Source organism: Cyprinus carpio, chromosome B7, assembly GCF_018340385.1.
Source record: "Cyprinus carpio isolate SPL01 chromosome B7, ASM1834038v1, whole genome shotgun sequence".
In the NCBI taxonomy this organism is placed as follows: Eukaryota; Metazoa; Chordata; class Actinopteri; order Cypriniformes; family Cyprinidae; genus Cyprinus; species Cyprinus carpio.
The window spans coordinates 10,877,172-10,901,047 of record NC_056603.1 but is presented as its reverse complement, the minus strand read 5'-3'; the positions used below and the strand labels follow the sequence as shown (position 1 = coordinate 10,901,047).

At 37.2% G+C, this 23,876-nt stretch overlaps 1 pseudogene; it reads right to left on the bottom strand.

The window, feature by feature from the left end:
- Positions 1 to 1,370: 1,370 nt before the first annotated feature.
- The window catches only part of LOC109110024, a 77,887-nt pseudogene continuing 55,381 nt past the window's right edge, over positions 1,371 to 23,876 (bottom strand).

Genomic DNA, 23,876 nt, shown 5'->3' with positions numbered 1-23,876 from the left:
TTTAAAAAATTCAAATTCAAATTCTCACTGACCAATAAATAACACAAAATCAGGCCAACAGAAGATCTAGCTAAACAAAATCCTGTAGGATTGCAAGGTGAATATTCACGGGTGATGAAATAGGTGGACATTTTGAGTGCAAAAATGGTGTTAAATGCATTATTGATATTTAGATATGATATGGTGCTTTTGATCCATAAGAGGGGATGTATAGGTGAGGTACAATATCCTGCGTGGATGTTTCTCTCTTTTACCTGTCCAGCAGGTTGCTTTAAATATCCCTCAGGGGTCTACAGTTCATACAGTATTTACAGCTCACCCGTCCTGATAAAGTCATGAAGAATTCAACGCAGAAGGATTAGAGAATCTCAAACTAGCATGAAATGCCATGGTATATTATACAATGGCCCCCAAAAACTGTTCTTAGGGCTTTCTCTTTGGAATGCTAATGAAACATTGATTGTCATTTTCAGGGGCAAGGGTAACGTGCGAATGGTGTTAAAGTGCTCGGTGGCATTTCAAAGACGGGACTCCTTTGAAAAGCTAAAACAGAAAACATGGGGGGAAACGGAAAACCACCTCTCTCCCGGAATCCATTTAAATGTTAAAACTGGGATTAAATTTTAAAATGTCATTCTTGTGCGCAATAAGCTGAAATGATTTTTCAACCTAAAAAAGTTGGCCAATAGGGGGAGCAACAAAGTTTTTGGTGGCACAGCTCATTTGTAAATGAGTGCGGTAATTGAAATTTATATACAATGTACATTTTAACAAGTATTCAAAGATGGGATTTGTCTGATAAACTTTTGAAAGCAAGTGCAAACATAAGATTTTATTGTGTAGGAATATCTTGCCTGGGAAAAAAATAATTATGCATAATGGTTTTATATTTTATATATATATATATATATATATATATATATATATATATATATATATATATATATACACAATATAAAAACACAATTATTTATTTATTTATTCCCATTACCATTATGCAACATGAGGGTTTTGTTTTTTATAATAATTACTAATTATTATTCCCAATGGTTATTCTCATTACTGTGATGGAGCAAACTTTATTACAGCAAAAACTACTGTAATAAAACTATTTAAAGAAGAAAAACATTTACCAGCGTAGTATATAAATACTTTACGACTAAAATAATATATTACTTCTATTTATACATTACGGTAATGAGAATTTGGGGGCTAAATTGTTGTTAAAATGTCACAAAAAAATAAAAACAATTCTAGAATAGTATTGATTTGGGTTAGGCAAAATATAATTTCTAATTTTTCTTTTGATTCTGGGTGTAATGCAACTTCAAGATGTTTTGAGAGAATTATTGTATTGTAGAAAGATTGCAGAAAGTCTTTTTATATTTATTTGGGGTAGGCAAAATATAATTTTTCATTTTTCTTTTGCTTTTGGGGTGTAATGCAACCTGGACATGTTTTGTGAGATTTAATATATTGTAGAAAGATTGCCAAAATGTGAAGAGGGCACTTTGGGTGACTTCCTACATGATTTGATAGAGAGTCCATGAGAGGGAATGATGTGGACAGAAGGGATGATGGGTAAAATCAGCAGAAGAAGATCTCTCCGTCCACTGAAGGCTCTGTCAGGGGCAGCAGATGTGATGCTGGAGACGAAAGATTTGAGGAGAAAATTCATCACCACTGAACCACAGTAAATACAGACATCTTTCTCAGTGTAATAAACATTTGAGATTGATACATAACACACGACTCAGATCAGAAATCCTATTAGACCTTCAAAAGCAAACCCCTTCAACATGGAAACATGTGACGTTCTGCGACAGAGAACTTGTTACCAATTCCAGTCAGAATGGATACAGCGGTTGTAGTTTGCAGGTTAAGCGAATCAATTATTTATCATTATCTCTATTGAATTAACGTGTGTGTGTGTGTGTGTGTGTTTACTGTGTTCACCTGCGTCCTGTGGAGGCTGGCTCTTGCTCTTCTTCTTTTTTTTGTCCTTCTTCTCCTTGGATGAAGTCAGCTGAAGCAGTCGTGTGGGGATCTGGTTTTGTCCTTCTAAGCTCTGAGTTTTGCCGCCCAGGGAGAAGAGGCTGCGGCCCTTCTGTTTGGAGTCCATCCTGGACAGAGAGTTCTTCCTGGGGCTGGACGATAAGTCGCCCTCCCAGATCTCTCTCTCGATGGAGCTGCTGCTCTGGAGCTTCAGGGAGTCCTCTGATGTGCTGGAGGGTGTGCGCTTAAGCTGAGCCTGTGGAAGAAGTTAAAAGAAAAAAAAAAAGGGTTACGTTAAGGTTCAAAACACATTCATGTTCTGTAAGCTTGGAACTTGTCATTAATTATATTATACATTAATATTCAAAACTATTATTTGAAGAACGTATATGTAACGGAATATTAAAATTTTGGCAGAACTTGATAAGCGAATAATTATTATTATTCATGTTATGGCAGACAATATATAAATGGCCAATGTTAAATATCTATACTTTTTTGACTAAATAAATGTAAAATAATATTATACGCAATTTTTTTTGTAGAATAAATTATTTTAATCAGCAAAAAGGCAATAAATTGATCAAAAGTGACAGTAAAGACTTTCACATTTTCACAAAAATATGTCTATTTCAAAATTAGTAACAAAAAATAATCATGTGTGAAGGATCATGTGACTCTGAAGACTGGATTAATGATGCTGAAAATGCAGGAATGCATCACAGGAATATGTTACATTTTAAAACATTAAAATAGAAAACAGATATTTTAATTTGTTATATTTAACAATTTTACTGTTTTTACTGTATTTTTGATCAAATAAATGCAGCTTTGCTGAACATAAGAGACTTCAAAAACATAAAAAAATCTTAAGATCTCCTACTTTTCAACTGTAGTATATTTTCCCCATTATTATATATATATATATACACACAGACACACACATATGTATATATATATATATATATATATATATATATATATATATGTATATATTTATGTGTGTGTGTGTGTGTGTGTGTGTGTGTGTGTGTGTGTATTGTTTATTAGTCTGTATCAAAATGCATGTTAAAAAAATATTTATTTAGAAATTTACTAATAATTACATTTAACAGTGCTATTATCACTTTCTAAAGTAAACAAAAAAATTATTTGTCCAATAACTGATACAGTACTACCAATGTATCCCGCATCCCTAATTTGTGATATTTTCTAGCATGCAAGTTTTTATCTCACAATAAAATGTGAACAAGATGTTATTTCAGTAGTCAAACATCTGTCAGTGGTTCATTTTAAGTCGTTAAAAACTAGACATTACTTAATTCATCCCATTTTATTCGGTCATACACAGTCATTTGATATATTTGCCTGTCTCAAACTATTTCTAACGTGTTTGAATGCTCTCAATGCCAAAGAGAGAAGAATTCTCAATAAAATACTGCATAAAGAAAGATGATGGCCTACGGCTATATCTTTTGAGTGAATTAATACTGTGAATGAGTTACAGTAATAAGTAATGCACAGACAATATGGAGACAAAACCTTCTTCAGTGTACAGTTGAAGACTCACCTCCACCTCGCGGAGGAGCTCCACTCTCTCCACCTCCCTCTGCAGCTGCTCCCTCTCCCTCTCCAGCCTCCTCTGAGCGTCCCTCAGTCTCTCTAGATCCCTCTGATAGTCCTCCTTCCTTCCCTGCAGCTCCTGCTGTGACTCCTCCAGCTCCTTGTTCCTCCTGCGCACCTCCTCTGCCTTCACGTGCAGCAGCACCTCGCGGTCCGTCAGCTCCTGCTCCTTCACATCCCACTCTTTCTCCTTGCGCCGCTTCTCTTCTGCGTGGGCAGCCTGCTGGCGCTGCAGAGCGGTGGCCTCCTGTCGGTGCCGTTCCAAGCTGCGCTGTTTCTCCTGTTCCACCAGTGAGGGGGGACGAGAGGAGGAGCGGGATGGGGTGCGCTCGCTCAGGGCCTGACGCTGGTCCTCGATAAAAGTGTCCTGCTGCAGCACTACGGCCTGTAAACAAAATCCATATATTAACCATTTACAACAAGGCATTGTATATAGACATATATAGTATGAGGGGCAGGAAACAAGAACAAAATAATTAAAATTATTATATTCAAATAGACACACACACACATACGTTCATCCATCCATATATATATATATATATATATATATATACACTTATTGTTCTGTGCAGTATTAGTTTTTTCTTTAGTTTCATTTTGGCTTGTATAAGTAGTTCATGTGTGACACCTTGTGGTGAAAAGCGTTATTACAATACTCAGTTAAGACGCAACAGGAAGCACGTAAAACAAATAGAAGAAGAGTCGTTTTCTGTGATCTGCGTTTTTAGATGCTGTCTAATCCTTGGAGTAGATACGACCGTAAGTTATAAATTTCATATTGAAAATAACTGCAGTAATGTTGTGTTAATTTAATTAAAAGCTGGTCGTTATTAAGATGTTTAGAGATTCATGTTTGATTCTGAAATATAGCGTGATATGACGGCTACTATGCTAATAAAGTTGAATAGTCACATTTTTCTTCAAGGACATAAATCGGTTGTTTATTTTGTTGTTTCATTCTGTAAATGGATGTTTGTGAATGTGAAAATGCCCATGCTATTTTGTAAACATTTTGTAATTTGTATTTTTGTGTTTCTTTCAGTTTTTACAGTAAAGTAAAGTGGTGCATCACATAAGCACAACGAAGAACGTGTGATGAAGCTTTATTCCTGTTAGCTATCTGTCAGTCTTTGGTTCAGAACACCATTGCCAGGGCAGAATAGTAAAAGGTCGCCTGCACGGCGGGTGAAGACAAACAATCAGGATTCCGTCCAGCTTACATGTAATACTACATTATCAAGATGGATGAGTCACAGCCTCGCAGGAAACAAGAGGAAGTTGACCAACCTTTAGAAACAAGATCACGGTCAAGCAGATCACGTCGTTCGAGTAGATCTTCGGCTAGTGCAGCTGCGACCACAGCAAGAGCTAAAGCAGCCGCATGCAAAGTAAAGGCCTCTTATGCCGAAAAGGAAGCCATCATGATGAGAGAAAGAGCTCAAATTGAAGAGCATCAACAGAAAGCACTAGCTGAGACAGCTCGCAGAAAAGCAGAAGTTGAAGCTGATTTATACGTGTTACAACTGCAGAAAGAAGCTGTAGCAGCATCTACAGAGGCAGAAGTTTATGAAGCTGCAGTTTATGAAGAAGACGGAGCAAGTGTCGATCTAGAAAAAGAATCATGCATCTCAAGTAGAATTGAACGCACAGAAGAGTATGTGCAGAAACATTCTCAGCAAAGAAATTCTCCTAATTTGACTCCTAATTCACAACATGAAAGTGAGGGTTCAAGTTATGTGACACGGAGTTATGTTGCAGGCTCACTAAGTTCTCTCCCTCCAACGGTGAAGGAGGAATCTAATTCAGAGACAATTCCTATGAGGCAGGAACAGACGACTCAGCACAACTTCCAGTGTTCTCATTCGAATGTAAAAGTTGAGCCATATAATGGAGCTGATGAAGTAAAGCATCAAAAATATCCAGTACGAAAGCAACGTGACTCCTGCCTGCCCTCTCAAGTTCCTGCTGAGTGCTTTACTCCAGCACCACCATCACCTCATGCAAACGACTTTACTACATATTTGCTGAAGAAAGAAATGGTGAGTTCTGGCTTGTTCCAATTTGATGACTGTCCAGAAAATTACTGGGCGTGGAAAACGTCTTTTCGAGCTGTAACCAGTGAACTCAATATAGCTAGTAGAGAGGAGATAGATCTTCTTGTCAAATGGCTTGGTCCTGATTCGTCCAGTCATGCCAAACGAATCAAATCAGTTCATGTCAGTGATCCTGCCTTAGGAGTTCGTATGATATGGCGTCGCCTGGAGGACTGCTATGGGTGTCCAGAGGTCATCGAGCAGGCGATGTTAAAGAGACTTGACGCTTTTCCTCGCATCACAATCAAAGACACCCATCGTCTGAGAGATCTTGGGGACTTGCTACTCGAGCTGCAGTCAGCAAAAGAAAGTGGTCGTTTACCTGGACTTGCTTACCTTGACACAGCGCGGGGAGTCAACCCCATCGTTGAAAAACTCCCATTCAGTCTCCAAGACAAGTGGATTACGCAAGGTTCCAGGTACAAAGAAGACCATAATGTATACTTTCCCTCCTTCAGCTTCTTTGTTGAATTTGTTTGTAGACAAGCAAGAACTAGAAATGACCCTAGTTTTGCTCTTGCTTCAACTGGCTACTCAAACAATACAAAATCTGACGGAGCTGCCAAGTTGAGTAACAAAACTTCTGTCTTCGTCAAGAAAACTGAAATAATGGCTGCACAACCAAACCAAGACAGAAACTTAGACAAGAATGTAGATCCAGACAAGTTTTGCACCATACACAATAAACCTCATCCACTTTACAAGTGTCGCACATTCAGGAGCAAACACCTAGATGAACGAAAAGCACATTTGAAGGAAAAGTTTATCTGTTTTAGATGTTGTGCTTCCACTAAGCATGTGGCAAGAGACTGCAGAGCATCTGTTAAGTGCAGAGAATGCAACAGTGACCGACACATTGCAGCCATGCATCCGGGTCCTGCCCCGTGGTCCATTGAGGTGTCTGTATCAACTGCAGATCAAAACATGGAAAAAACAGATGAAGACACTGCTGAGGTCAACAACAAGTGCACTGAGATTTGCAGAGATGCTAGTAGGCCCAAGTCATGTTCAAAGATTTGTCTCGTAAATGTTTATCCCTCTAATCAACGTGAAAGAGTCAAACACATTTATGCTGTACTGGACGAACAGAGTAATAGATCATTAGTGAAGTCACAGTTCTTTGATCTGTTCAACATCGTTAGCAGTTCTTCCCCCTATACACTGAAGACGTGTTCAGGTATAGTGACTGCGGCGGGGAGGAAAGTAAATGGATTCTCTGTCGAATCGCTTGATGGGAAAACAGTTGTTGCTCTTCCGCCTTTGATAGAGTGTAACACTTTACCAGATGACAGATCCGAGATTCCCACGCCAGAGATAGCTATGTGTTTCCCCCACCTCACTGCTGTGTCAGATAAAATTCCACCTTTAGACTCTTGTGCTCCTATCCTTCTCCTCTTGGGTCAAGATATTCTTAGTGTGCACAAAGTGCGTGAACAACGCAATGGACCCCTCAACACACCGTACGCACAGCACTTAGACCTGGGCTGGGTGATAGTGGTAGAAGTTTGCCTGAATAGGACTCATTGTCAGTCCAGCGTGAACGCTTATAAGACCAACATACTTCCAAATGGGCGAACTTCATTCTTCTCTCCATGCACAAAAGGTTTCAATGTCATAGAGCGGGGTGAGTCACCTTTTTTGTCATATCTACCCGACCCACCATGTTCTCTCAAGTGTTCAAAAACCAGTGAGAGCTATACAACTGGATTAAAAGAGAATGTGTTCTTCAGATCTTCAGAGGATGATAAATCAGCTTTATCTGTAGAGGATAGAGTCTTTCTCGACATAATGGACAAAGAGGTGTACCTTGATGATGATAACCACTGGGTGGCGCCACTTCCACTCCGCTCTCCAAGAAAGCAACTCCCGAACAATAGAGAGCAAGCTATACAAAGGCTGAACTCATTGCAGCACACTCTTTCAAAGAAACCGAATATGAAAACGCATTTCTTTGGTTTTATGCAGAAGGTGACTGAAAATGAACAAGCAGAACCTGCTCCACCCTTACAATCAGGGGAAGAATGTTGGTATTTACCAATTTTTGGAGTTTACCACCCACACAAACCTGACAAAATCAGGGTGGTCTTTGATTCGAGCGCTCAGTATGGAGGGGTGTCCCTTAATGATGTTTTGATGAGCGGACCTGATCTTAACAATACCCTTTTGGGCGTGCTGTTGCGCTTCCGTAGGGAGAAAGTAGCTGAAAAATCATCGGGATTGCCAATGTTCTATTGTTTCAAAAGTAAAGAGCAGCATCGCAACTATCTTCGCTTCCTCTGGCACAAAGACAACTGTGCAGAAAAGGAGAACATTGATTACAGAATGACCGTACACATCTTTGGCAATAGTCCTTCGCCAGCGGTCGCTATATATGCCTTAAGACGAGCAGCAGAGTATGGCGAAGCAGAGTACGGTATGGATGCTAAGGACTTTGTGTTACGCAACTTCTACGTTGACGATGGCATCACATCTGTCCCTACTGAAAGAGAAGCAATTGATCTCCTAAAGCGTACGCAAGCAATGCTATCAAAGTCAAGCTTGAATCTGCATAAAGTGGCTTCTAACAGTGCTTCGGTGATGGAAGCTTTTCCATCTAGTGAGAGAGCCAAAGATCTCAAAGGCCTGGATTTTGATAAAGACCCAATACCTCTCCAACGCAGCCTTGGTATAAGTTGGAACATCAAGGCAGACTGCTTTACATTTAAAGCTTCTCAAGATCTCAAACCCTTCACTCGAAGAGGGATCCTTTCCACCGTCAATAGTTTATATGATCCTCTCGGGTTTGTCTGTCCAGTCACAGAGTGACAGTGACGTGACATTCAGCCAAGTATGGTGACCCATACTCAGAATTCGTGCTCTGCATTTAACCCATCCGAAGTGCACACACACAGAGCAGTGAAAACACACACACACACTGTGAACACACACCCGGAGCAGTGGCAGCCATTTTATGCTGCGGCGCCCGGGGAGCAGTTGGGGGTTCGGTGCCTTGCTCAGGGGCACCTAAGTCATGGTATTGAAGGTGGAGAGAGCGCTGTACATGCACTCCCCCCCACCCACAATTCCTAACGACTCCATAAACTCATCAGAGCGTCCTCACCACCCCGCACTCCTACCCCCCAACCATAAAGACACGACTACACCACTATGCAAGGCAAAGCTCTAGTGAGAGAACTTTCAACTATACAACAGGATTGGGACACCGTTCTTCCGGCAGACAAAAGAGATTCGTGGAAGGTATGGACTTCATCTCTAGCAGAGCTTGATCGATTGCAAATACCACAATCTTATGTCCCAACCTCACTGTGCGGAGCTCAGCTTCGAGAGTTGTGTATCTCAGATGCTTCTACTTTAGCTATCGCTGCAGTAGCGTACCTACGAGTAATAGATTCAAACGGACAGCTTCATGTGGGGTTTGTAATGGGAAAATCCAAGTTGGCCCCTTTTCCAGCACATACTGTTCCACGCCTGGAGTTATGTGCAGCGGTGCTTGCTGTTGAGAAAACTGAAATAATGGCTGCACAACCAAACCAAGACAGAAACTTAGACAAGAATGTAGATCCAGACAAGTTTTGCACCATACACAATAAACCTCATCCACTTTAGTACAAGTGTCGCACATTCAGGAGCAAACACCTAGATGAACGATGCACATTTGAAGGAAAAGTTTATCTGTTTTAGATGTTGTGCTATCCACTAAGCACCCCTTAGAGACTGCAGAGCATCTGTTAAGTGCAGAGAATGCAACAGTGACCGACACATTGCAGCCATGCATCCGGGTCCTGCCCCGTGGTCCATTGAGGTGTCTGTATCAACTGCAGATCAAAACATGGAAAAAACAGATGAAGACACTGCTGAGGTCAACAACAAGTGCACTGAGATTTGCGGAGATGCTAGTAGGCCCAAGTCATGTTCAAAGATTTGTCTCGTAAACGTTTATCCCTCTAATCAACGTGAAAGAGTCAAACGCATTTATGCTGTACTGGACGAACAGAGTAATAGATCATTAGTGAAGTCACAGTTCTTTGATCTGTTCAACATCGTTAGCAGTTCTTCCCTCTATATACACTATGGTGGGGAGGATATGGTGACTGCGGCGGGGAGGAAAGTAAAATGGATTCTCTGTCGAATCGCTTGATGGGAAAACAGTTGTTGCTCTTCCGCCTTTGATAGAGTGTAACACTTTACCAGATGACAGATCCGAGATTCCCACGCCATAGATAGCTATGTGTTTCCCCCTTCACCCCCCTTTGTGGACAGATGAAAATTCCACCTTTAGACTCTTGTGCTCCTATCCTTCTCCTCTGGGTGACATATTCTTAGTGTGCACAAAGTGCGTGAACAACGAAATGGACCCCTCAACACATACGCGCACGCTTAGACCTGGTCTGGGTGATAGTGGGAGAAGTTTGCCTGAATGGGACTCATGTCAGTCCAAGTGAACGCTTACCAAGACCAACATACTTCCAAATGAGGGAACTTCATTCTTCTCTCCATGCACAAAAGGTTTCAATGGATAGAGCGGGGTGGTCAAAAGATTTTTTTCATATCTCACCCGACCCACCAATGTTCTCTCAAGTGCAAAAAACTGAGAGCTATACAACTGGATTAAAGAGAGATGTCGGCTTCAGATCTTCAGAGGATATAAATCAGCTTTATCTGTAGAGGATCCAGTCTTTCTCGACACACAGGACAAAGAGGTTTACCTTGATGATGATAACCACTGGGTGGCGCCACGTCCACTCCGACTCTCCAAGAAAGCAACTCCCGCTAGAGAGCAAGCTATACAAAGGCTGAACTCATTGCAGCGCACTCTTTCAAAGAAACCGAATATGAAAACGCATTTCTTTGGTTTTATGTAGAAGGTGGATCTCTATGAGCGTCAGAACTTTCTCCACCCTTACAATCAGGGAAGAATGTTGGTATTTACCAATTTTTGGAGTTTACCACCCACACAAACCTGACAAAATCAGGGTGGGGTCAAATGATTGAGCGCTCAGTATGGAGGGGTGTCCAAATGACAGATGAGCGACTGATCTTAACAATACCCTTTTGGGCGTGCTGTTGCGCTTCCGTAGGGAGAAAGTAGCTGTGATGGCGGACATAGAACAAATGTGGGAGGAGTGTGGGAAAGAATGATCGGGATTGCCAGACGTATTCTGGAGGCTCTCTTGATGAAAATTCCCACAAGACTCACGTATGAGGTCTTAACAACTTTAATGGCAGAAGTCATGGCCATTATGAATTCAAGACCCTTAATCCCAATCTCATCAGATGCGGGCATGCCCCAAGTGCTTTCACTAGCAATGCTCTTAACTCAGAAGGCGATAGTTGCTCCAGCTTCTCCAGGAAATTTTGAGTTAAGTCACCTGCACAAAAATCAATGGCATCAAGTCCATATGTTGGCTGATTCATTCTGGAAGCAATGGAAGCAGGAGTACTTGTCTACCTTGCAACCCAGAAGAAAATGGACAGAGGAGAGAGATAGTATTCAGGTAGGAGACATTGTTCTGTTGAAGGATGGGGAAGCTAAGCGCAGTGAGTGGCCAATTGGTCTCATAGCAATGACTATAGCCTCATCTGATGGAAAAATTCGTAAGGTTATGGTGAAGACTGCTAAGGAGGGGGTATTCAGAGAGTACTTAAGACCTATATGTGATGTTGTCTTACTTTTGTCAAATAATCAGAATGCATAGTGGTATAACACAAGTTATACCAGGCGGGGAGTGTTCTGTGCAGTATTAGTTTTTTCTTTAGTTTCATTTTGGCTTGTATAAGTAGTTCATGTGTGACACCTTGTGGTGAAAAGCGTTATTACAATACTCAGTTAAGACGCAACAGGAAGCACGTAAAACAATAGAAGAAGAGTCGTTTTCTGTGATCTGCGTTTTTAGATGCTGTCTAATCCTTGGAGTAGATACGACCATAAGTTATAAATTTCATATTGAAAATAACTGCAGTAATGTTGTGTTAATTTAATTAAAAGCTGGTCGTTATTAAGATGTTTAGAGATTGATGTTTGATTCTGAAATATAGCGTGATCTAACGGCTAATATGCTAATAAGGTTGCATAGTCACATTTTTCTTCAAAGACATAATTCGGTTGTTTATTTTGTTGTTTAATTCTGTAAACAGATGTTTGTGAATGTGAAAATGTCCATGCTATTTTGTAAATCATTTTGTAATTTGTATTTTTGTGTTTCTTTCAGTTTTACAGTAAAGTAAAGTGTGCATCACATAAGCACAACGAAGAACGTGTGATGAAGCTTTATTCCTGTTAGCTATCTGTCAGTCTTTGGTTCAGAACACCATTGCCAGGGCAGAATACTTGTATATACACATACATACATTTATATACACATACATACATATACACATACGTATATATATATATATATATATATATATATATATATATATATATATATATATATATATATATAATACATATATAAAATATATATATATATATATATATATATATACACACACATACATACATACATACATATATACACACACACACACCCAAATATTGTATTATTGTCCTGTTTGATTCTGCATAATACGGGATTGATGTCAACCCTAACATAACTGAGCCCATAACTGGAAATAAGCATATCAAATCTGAATATTTACTTTGACTTAGAAATATACATTCTGATTTACAATTATTCACTCAGGATTAACATCCATATGTTAAGATTTATAACTACAGAATTTGAAAATACATATTCAGATTTATCAATATGATCAGAATAAACAACTATAATATTGAGAATGCATTAAAAAGAAAAAAGGTTCTAACTATACATTCATTTGTTACATTATATATGTTATTTATTAATTCACAACACACACAAGCGATTTTTGAAAGAAACTAAATGAAAGATCTTTTTTTATCTTTTTTACTGTATTTTATCATTTCAATGTCAGTGCAGATTCATTCTTTTATATTTAGTTTATTAATATTATTATTTCTTGTTTGGCACATCAGCACATACAGTATAATCTCGACAGTGAAATACACACCTGAAGTGAGCTCAGGAGGTCATGAAGGTGAGTGACACTAGTCAGGACCTGCTGTCAGGAAACACAAGCCATCAAGAAAGACCATCATTTGTCTCGATCTCAAAAAAGCAAGCAAAAAGTCATGAAAAAGTATATACTCATACATATAATATCTAACACTTATTCAAAGATTCATGTTCAAAATGTTTTACAGAACAGTTGTCACAGTTGTCTTACAGCATCTGTTACATGTTGCCCAAGTACACTTTAATTCTTTCCCAGTTCTGCAAGCTAAAAGCATCATCCACAGCCCCATGGAGCGCTGAAGGATAACACCCTGAACTCTAAAAGAAGCATTACCTCGCTGTTTCTCTTCAGCGGGAGCAGCAGGTTGGCGTTTCCTCCCTGTGGAGCAGACAAGCAGAGACTGCAGCTTTACTGAGCCCAGCTGAGAGGGTTTAATCAGCCCAGCAGAAGACAGAGCGCAGGCCTGAGCCCAGCACACCGCTGCTCATTACACACATTACAGAGTCAGCCGAAGCTGGGCGCTCCTAATGGACGCTTATTCATTTTCCACCCTCCACCGAGCCCTCGCTGCCCTAATGACTCCCATTAGTTACAAAACCTGACAGGATATTATAACAGCACTTGTGGGTGTAGTAAACCCTACATGACACTGGGGGGCAGTGTGACTCAGTTTGGGTCAGTTTACTGGGATAAACTGCTTTAATGTTGTTTTAAAATAGTTGAATAAATATATGCTGACATACACTGGGAAAACAAGCGTTTATAGTCATTGTGTGACTTTTATTTAAAACAGAAGCACAGCAGTCATTAGAAAGGAATATTTAAGAAAAACAAACCACACTATTTTTAAGAGTGCCGATTTCACCTGGATGTTATTGGTTTATTTAATAACTTTTTAACGCCATGCCTTTCACATGGATGTTGTATAAACAAAACTGTGGCAGAATGTGTAAAACAATTAATTTAAAACCAGCAAGCTTCCAGTTGCGTCAGCTTAAAAACAGATAAGCAACAATCTACTAAAGTTGGAGAATATTAAAAATGAATTAGTATACCTGATTAATATTTAGATTAGTTCTTCATATATGTGACTTATATGAATCCATTAAAATGGAAAATGCCTTTGTTCAGACTCAGCAGCTTACATGGTGAGACTTCAGTGAGATATTTATATTTATAAATATATAACATTACCATTCAAAAGTTTGGGTCGGTAAATATAGAAAGTATCTTTCCTAACTAGCATTTCTTTGATCAAAAATACAGTAGTAACCGCAATATGAAATATTATTACTTTTCTATCTCAATATATTGTACAATGTAATTTATTCCCGTGATGCAAAGCTGAATTTTCAGCATCATTACTCCAGTCTTCAGTCTCACATGATTCTTCAGAAATCATTCTAATATGACAATCTGGCACTAAGGAAACATTTTTTATGTTGAAAACAGTATAATATATATTTATATAACAGTATATAATAATAATAATAAAGTATTCTTTAATATCATCAGTGTCCTCAGTGTCACTTTTTATGAAGTTAATGTGTGCTTGCTGAATAAATGTATTAATTCTTTTCAAATATTTTTTTTGTGCACAAACAACTTTTGTGTACAGTATTGTATATATACACACACACATATACTAATTTTTTAATATTATAACATCCATATTCATTACATTCATATACCAGAATTATAAATAATCAGATTTACAATGATAGATCCAAGACTGACATTTGGATATATACTGAAACAACTACTCAAACTATACAACTAAATAATCAGGATCTATTATACGTTCAGAATAACTAACACAAATTTGAATACTGACTTGGTAATATTGTGTTAGCTTGGACTAAAGCTAATTTCTCATAGGCTTCCTACCTTCTTCAGTACACTGTCAGATTCTGTCCTCCGAAGATCTTCAGCTTCCTCTTTGTCACCATCTAAACACACACAATCGAATCAGTAACTGTGCTTTACATACAGAAGATTTACAACGTTTTGTGAAATGAAGAAGAAAAAAAAAAAAAAACTTAGTAAAAGAGGTACATAAAGTTGTTTTGCAAGCTATACAGCCTGAATAGACATGAAGTACATGAAATTTCTCACGTTTGCCGATGTTCATCTGGTGGCTGTCAAACCCTCCAAAGGTCTCGGCTCTGCGTGGCAGACACACAGGTCCCATGTTCCCCGGAGCGCAGGCCACCTGCTGTCCCACCGCCCCTCCCAGACTGCTGTTCACCAGCGCCTGCAACATCTCCACTGCCACACACACACACACACACACGTCACTAACCGCATTACATTAAGTGAGTTACTAGTCCTGAAAGAACATTAGAGCTGGAAATGAGATGTTGCCACAGCTGCCACCAAACACAAATAACTCATAAATAACACATCAGCTTCCAGACGACAGGTGGGGAGCAGCTGAAGACGCTGGTGGCATTTCTTACCCTCTCTGAGAGCGTCCATCATGATGGGTTCCCCCTTGGGGACGTCCTCGTTGTTGGCCCTGAAGAGCATTTTGACCGCCGAAGCCGTGTCATCGGACGAACCGCACATTTCACGGAAAAGCTTCATCTTCTCCAGCAGGAGTGATACGATCTGTTCATCTTTCCTCTGGAGCACGTCTAAGAAAGAAAGGAGGTTGTTTTGTTATTTGCTGATTTATCATTATAATTAGGGTCTCAAACATCTGAATTTTTATAAAACTAAATTCTTGATTTTAGGTTTAATTAATTCGAAGTCTAATTTGAAAAACTGATAAAAATTATTGTCTTTGCTGACTATGCAATATACAGTACTTCAAGTGATTCCGCAGCAAACAACTCTTCTGAATCAGTTCATTTTAATGTAAAAAAGACTCACAAATCAGTCTCAAATTCCTCAGTTACATTTTATTCGTGGCTTTAATGCTTCTACTTTCATTAAAAATTTGTAGTGCATATCTACAGTATACACATGCACACACATTAATAAAAAACTTTGATTACTTTTTTTGAATTATTCATTTATACTACAAGAAATATATGATATACCTGTATTACTTTGGATAATTGCAATAATTTGATATATATATTATTATTATTATTATATATACAAACTATGAAAAAGGGCAAAGAGCTAAACTAACAGAAAGAAAGCTGTTCACCTCTCATTTCTTTTGTTTTTGTTTCAAGTAGCTTCCTGTCTTCCTCTGTTTCACTCGGGATCCCCTCATCATCATCCTTTTCTCTGTGTAAACACACGAACACACACACACAACATTCACTTTATACATTTCCTGGTATTTTCTGAATGATACCATCCAAATACACTTGCAATTTTTAATAATTAAATATTTATTTAGTAATTTTTTATACTTTCTAATCTGTACTTTTTAAGATACCTCTTTTTAAAACAATCAACAATGCAAAAAATTATTTGTTTTAATCAGTATTATTTTTGTCTTCCAGTAAATCTTTTTAAATATCCATAAATCAAGATGACTGAAGAAGAAAAAATAAGCTATTAAGCCTACAAAGCCTATTATTTTGCAGAAAATAATTTAGCATTTTTCTTAGTTTAATGAGGTTCATGCTTTAAATGAGAAAACAGTTTGTTAATGAACCATAGATTTAGTTTTAGATTTAAGCTTGGCACAAAAAAAAATTATTTGCATTAGAGTACAATATGCAAGTTTGCTTCTCAAATATCTTGTTTTCAGCTTTAGCTATTTCTTCAGTCATTTGCAGTGAATCTCCCCGATGTAAAGGTAAGGCTGTGAATATCTGGTACTCACATTGAGTGCATGGCGTCCTGAATGAGCTGCATCCAGGTGTTGCGCTCTTCTCGGGAACTGGCGTGAACCTCCACCATCTCGGGGATTGCGATGCCGGCGGTGATGAGGAAGAGGCCGCGCTCCTCATGGGCCACCTCCCGCACGATAAGCTTCTGCAGGGAGATAACGGTGGCTCGCTGGTCCTGTGGATGAGAAGAGGAAGCATGAGACACAGAATGAGGAGGGCGGAGTGAAGCCGAAAGAATATGCAGAGAGAGAAAGAGAGAGATGGGAAACAGAGGAGGAGAGAAAACATCAACACTGTAGTGTAAAACGTGTCAGTCATCTTTAAACCACAATATTCAACTTAATATACCATCATATGGCCACATTTTACAATAAACACACTATTTCCTCAGAAATTAGGTTAAATTAAACGTGTATGTTTCTCCAAATGCACAACAAAGGTAACAGTGGATGCAACTTTCGTTCTCAGTGCATCATGGAATAGAAAAAGAAATGTCCTAGGTTTAAAGAACAAGCTTTGTAAAAACATGAATGAAGAAAGCCGTGAAGAAACTTCATTTGTTAACTACATTAGTTAACATGAATTAAGAATAAACAGTTCTTCTACAGCATTTGTTAACCTTCATTCATGTAAATTTCAACATATACTAATGGATTTTTAAGTAAAGAAGAGAGCAAAAAAATCCAATCACTCACCAAAGATGCAAAAACATATTTCTGGTCTTTTTCTTGAAGGAACAAAAAGACATCAGAAAGAAGAAGTGCGTGGACATCTAAGGATAAAAAAAAAAAAAAAAAGATGATGCTTCTGTTACAGTAAACATTAAATTGCAAAATATTACATTTTCAAACCATTAATGTTATAAATAATATAGAGCCATAATTTATTAATATTATTTATGTGGAATATGCTATATTTTGTATGTACCTTTGATAAAGTTGTATTTTAATCTTATGATTTAGTGATAAAAAAATAAAAAAATAAAATAAAAGTAAAACAAAAAAGGTTTACACGGGTGATTTTGTTCCTTGTGATGATAATGTAAATAAATGGCAGCGATATGCTATTTACACTAAGTGAAAAATCGCAGTATTTTCTTAGCTATATGCTATTTACACAAAGTGCAAATAGTTATAGATTCTATTCACATTAGGTTAAAATAGCGGCATTTTCTGCTATTTATACTACTGATTGCAAATAGTGGCAATTATCTGCGCCTCAGTATTGTCGTACATTATAAAACAGTATGCAATAATAAGGTATTTAGTGTAAATTATGATTTTACATATAATTTGGACAATAAAGCCCTCCATACACCCACCCTAACCCTACCTGATACTTTATTTTCAACCTTTTGATTATTGCCATCATTTCTTTGAAAATAAAAGACTTCCTGATGTGTCATGAGATTTAAAAAGGGAGGAGAAAAAAAAGTTTGGCAAAAGGTTGATTAAAATAGCCCGTAAATAAATAAAATAATAAAAAATTGTTTCTTTAATTACTTCTTCCTAAGAAAAGGATCAGACTTGCGTTTTATTTATAAACATTAATTGAATGGTTTATTCAACTTTTCCCTCAAAATGAAAAATGCCATTACAATAACACATTGTTACAAACTCTCAGTAATCTCAACTGAAGGCTGATCCACAGGGATTAAAGTTTTCCATCGCTATGACGGATTTCCGTCAGTTCATAAAGACAAGCACTTGCTTCATTCCTGAATGATTCAACCATTCAAACGAATCAATTGAATGAATGATTCAGTGATAAAATCAGTGACTTGGCGCCACCTGCTGGCGGATTTCGTTTAATTTTTAGAATATAATTTCAGTTATTTAAATCATTTAATATTTCTGTATTCAAAATTTTATATTTTAAAAATTTATCTCCACATGGATTTATGAATTTAATTACACTCAAGCCACCTCTGAGCCACATTCATTGTCTGATAAATTACCTAAAAGCCACTTTTGTGTCCTTCTGTGCCACCTCTGTAGTACAAATAATTCATTAATACTAATTTCATATGATTGGTAATTTATTTGTCTTATTAAAGAATTATTAAATGATTTAAATAACTGTAATTATACGCTAAAAATTAAACAATCTGCCAGCAGGTGGCGGCAAGTCACTGATTTTATCACTGAATCATTCATTCAATTGATTAATTTGAATGGTTGAATTATTCAGGAATGAAGCAAGTGCTTGTCTTTATGAACTGACGGAAATCCGTCATAGCGACGGAAAACATTAATCCCTGCAGATCGAGCACATGTTAAGATTTCAGCACATAGGATGTTTAACAGTAAGCATAGTCTGAAGGTGTTTAATTTTTTTGAAATGGAAGAATCACCCACATATAAAAGTTGTAAAAAGTGGACAGTTTTCTTCTATACACCGTTGAAGAAATGATGTCTATCAAGATTTACAGAGACAGCATTAGAAAGTGTTACCCTTCAGTCGCCCGGCAGCATTCTTCAGCTGCAGAGGACCGTCATGGAGAAGCCTGCGACCGCGCAGCAGATCCTCTCGGGCGAACATCTGGCCGTTCTTCATGCGTGTGATGGACTTGCTGTCCGTACGGGTGTAGATCTCTTTCAACCTTTTCTTCTTCTCATGCTCGTTCACTTTACTATCCACTGAAGCAATGATATCTTTCACCAGCTGTAGTGCCTGCGTCAAGTCCTCAAAATCCTTCTCGGTCTCTGCATGAACACACAGGTTCATATGAAATTGAATTGTGATAAATTCCTATAAACAATAAACCAGTCCATTTTGTTTCATTATAGTATTAGAGTGGCAGAATAAAATCCTCTTGAGAGCTATAAGCTCCTTCTCAAATTGCCCCTGAAAGGATATTTGTTATACTCGACGCTCTAATTCACTTTAAAATCTCTTTGTCGGGAACGTGACCAAAAAGCCTTTCAGACTGGCTGTGTAACAGTTGGAAGTGATTTGTGGTAAATGTGGAATGTTTACACGCTGCGTCTCATGTATGCGCGGCACTGGGCCCATCCATAAGACAAGCATGTTTACTGAGAGTGAAATATTGGAGCGCTATTTAAACACTGACAGGCGAGTCGCTTTGGAGAACGGAGGCTTGACTTTGCTTTTTGCCAGCGTCTCTGGCTCAAGTCCAATTTTATAGTGTCTGCTTCAAGTCTGTTTCATTTTTGTCTTGTTTTGTTATCTCATCACCTCTGTGTATTTGGAAAGGACACCAAGAACAAACAAAATCTGAGGAGGTCACGACCTTCGAAAGTGGCCAGTGATGTATCATATAGAATCGTACCAGCAAAAAAAGCATTTTCTTTTTAAAAACTGACACTATTGAGAAAGATTTTTACAAAACTGAATAATTGTTTTTAATTTTTTTTTTTTTTTTTTTTTTTACATTAAAACGTTCAGTTATTACTGCACAAATAACAATGCAAAACTATTTATGTTGACCTGAGCAGTGTTTTGTGTGTAACTTTGATGGAAATTTGTATTTTAATCTTAATTTTAATCTGACTTAATAGTAAAAATAAAATAAAATGTTTACATGAGTGGGTTTGTCTGCTCTTATAATATTTTTTTTAATGTGATTATAAATATTTCTTTTAAAATGTAATTTATTCCTGTGATTTTACAGTTTACAGAATTTACAGCAGCTATCACTACACTCTTCAGAGTCACATGATCCTTCAGAAATCACTCTAATATGCTGTTATAGTGCTCAAGAAACATTTTGTATTATCTCAAAAGTACAGTTGTTTAAATCTGAAATCTTTTTTTTTTAACATTATACATATCTTTACAGTCAACTTTGGTCAATTTAATGCATCCTTGCAGAATAAAAGTATTTTCTCTCCAAAAAAAAGGAGAAAAATATATTATCACTTTTATTTTGTCTATTTATTACAAATGATGTGGATTGAGGGGGGAAATGAGACTAGGTCACATGGGTCACAAAATGAATTAGAGCTCCTACATAATACACATTTTCCGCTAGAGTAACTATTTAGCCCAAACACTATTGCTAAGAATTGACTGATTTCTTTAAAAATAAGATTTAAGGCTAAATCGCTTTGTGGTCAGCAGAAGACGCTAGAACCCCTGACAGCTAAACCTCACCTTTGGTGTGCTGCAGGATTCTCTGTAAAAGCACCGGGTACTTTGTTATGCGCTGAGTCACCAGTAATATGCACTCTGGGATGCCCAGACGCCGGACAACACTGCTGCTCATTTTTTTCTGGAAACAAGAGCACATTGAGGATCATTAGGTATCTTTGTGCATTAACTGGGAAGAATGACCAGCACAATGAAGTGAGGCGTTTACCCTGATGAACGCCTGGAAGTGTTTGTCTCTGGCGTGCAGCTCCTTGTAGAAGTTCACTGCTTCACTGTGTCGACTGCAAAATCTGCCATAGATTTTCTTCATGTTTTCTGCATTGAAGTCTGAGAACTGAAGCACACCATGTGACATAAATCAAAACAGGAGCTTGGATATGAACAATTAATCTTCTGTATAATTCAAGTTTACGTATGCATGTCAAACTGAACAAAATGCCTTTTTATGCTAATAAGATATAATTTAACACAATATAATGCACCCACAAGTAATGTAGTATAGCAAACTTAGTAATATTACGATACTTATGTATTCCCAAACTTTTTTATCATTCAAACCCCTTTGGGCTAAAATAATTACTTTAAGTATCATCTTGCACATTCACAGTTTTTTTTTTAATGTTGGTTAATTTTTGCACATGACATAATATTTGATGACATTTAAAAAAATATTTAATCTATAAAATCTATATTTTTAAAATATCTGTTAAAAATATTTTTATTTTTTATTATGTATTAATTACTTATTATAGAATTTATAATTATTACTTTGCATTTTTTAAGATTAAATTATTTAAATATTTTAAATTTTATCAATTTCAAACTCTAGTTTGAGAAATGCTTTTAAATAATAAATTAATCTGTGAAGATATTTTCTATCATTGCTATTAAATTTTTTTTTCTTTCATCCATTAAACATGTCATAATAACATCTAGAATTTCTACTCAATTTCTACCAGTTTTTCAGTTTTTGGAGATTCAACCCCATTAGTTATCTTACAACTTTTACTTGTAAGACAGCAAACTTGAATATTAAAAAGTAAATTTAAGTAAATTTAAAAATAAAATGTTTAACCATAACAGTGTCATGCAGAAGCATACAGTATATCAAATTATCCCTGCAAAGCAAAGAACGATATAATATAGTATAGTGTAGTATTACAGTGAGGTGCTTCAAAACCAGTTTTGCTACAGAATCCAAGTTTTACATTTAAGTGGCAACCCAACCCAGTATACTGTACACAAGTACACAGTACAGAAATAAACAAAAAGGTCCTTAAATTGAAACAGAAACGTACTGATATATATAATCAACGGTCCTCACCTGGCTGACCAGCACATCTCCTATCCTGTTGATTATGAATCCATCCGTCCCTTCCAGCTTGCCTTCCTTCTTCTTCTCTAGCAGAGCGCTGAAGAAGAACGAATGGAGCTCCAGGAGATCTTCCAGCATGGGGAACATCTTCTCCACCATCTGGCCCTCCAGCTGGAGATCTGTCAGCAGGCCCTTACTGTACACATCAGACATGATCCGTAACGTCCGCAAGTGATGCATTTCTGTCTGGATCAGCTCTGGATTGATAGAGGAACAGGATGTTTAGATCCAAACATCTGGAAAAGCAGCATTTAGCATACTTATTGCTTCTGAGTCTGTGAATAAAGATGTATCTCTTTGAGATTTCCATGTAAAAGTTGGATGCTGGTTGTTTTACGTGTAAATGTCAACACTTTCACAACCAAAAAAAACAGCAGAAGTGTTATTTTAGTATCATTAAAATACTATTATATTTTTATTATTACTTTTATTATTCACTATTACTTTTTTTATTATTTTAATTAGTATTTATTTGTATAAAAAAAATTGTGTTGAATTAGTTTTTATTTTATATTAATATAAATAAATTATAAATATATTGTTTCATTTTATTAGCTTTTTATTTACATTTTTATTTTAGTACATCAAGTTGAACTAAATGAAAATGAGAAATGAGAAATAAAGAAGCATGCATAAACATTTTTTTTCTTCTTTTTTTTTGTAGTTAACAGACACTTAACCCTGGACACATTCTGCATTCATTTAGTCAGAGTTTGTGAATAAAAACTCACAAAGCAAATGCTTTTGAACATAAACAATTGAAAATGCATTCAATTCTACCACAGTCCTACCATAGATGACGTCTTGTCTCTTGATGACGTCCTTCTTGAGTTGCTTCAGATATTTCTTATCTACAGTAAGGCTCCAGGAGTCAGCCTCCAGTTCCTTAACCTCTGTTTCAAAGTCTCCCATCAGCCGGCTGTCAACCATCTCAGTTCCTTTAGCCACAAAGAAAATGTTTACTCGTGCATTACTAGAAAAATTAATGGGAACATTTACACAACTTTACATTTTAAATAGCCTTTTCACTGAAAGCGAAAGTAAGGGATGACAGGAAATAAGTAGAACATGATGAAACACAGGCCAGATTCAAAACCAGGTCTCCCAGATGAGCTCCACATACAGTACATGCACTAAACAATTCAATTACTTGTAATTTTCCTCTTAAACATATCAGTTTGAAAGCTCTTTGAAGCTTGTGAGAGAAATATGGCTGCTTACCTTCATCTAGAGACTCATTGGACGCAGTAACCTTGTTGGGTTTGTGGAGGGAGTCTGTGGATTGAGAGAGATACCACCTGCTTCTCAGAGGCGTATCGTCAAACCTGCAGGAAGAGGTTGAGGTACTGTGGTTATAACAGAAGGCCAGTAAGGTCAAGTGTCCTACTGACCGATTCACTGGCTGTGAATCAGTATCTTGATTTCTAAGAGTCAGCAATTTATTTGTATGTTGGGAATGGCATAATACCACAATACTCCTACTAAGAATGCAGTATGCATGCTGTGCACAGTATGAACATTGTCTATATGTACTTACATAACACCAATATAACCTATTATATCTAACCAAATGTAAATAATATTAGACACACTGTGCTAGATACTGTTTCCCACAATGTAATAAGCTTGACTTGATCTTTTTATTAGGATTATACTGTCTACAACCATCTGCTTAGTGGCTTGCTTGACTGAACTTCCAAAGGTTAGGAAGTTTCAACACAAAATTAATTTCTGTATAAATGGGCAAGATGATAACTGGACACAGAAACATGATGTAATCTAGCATGTTATTGTTAATTCATCATTGCATACTGTATAGTTTCACATCCATCTTTTTTTAAA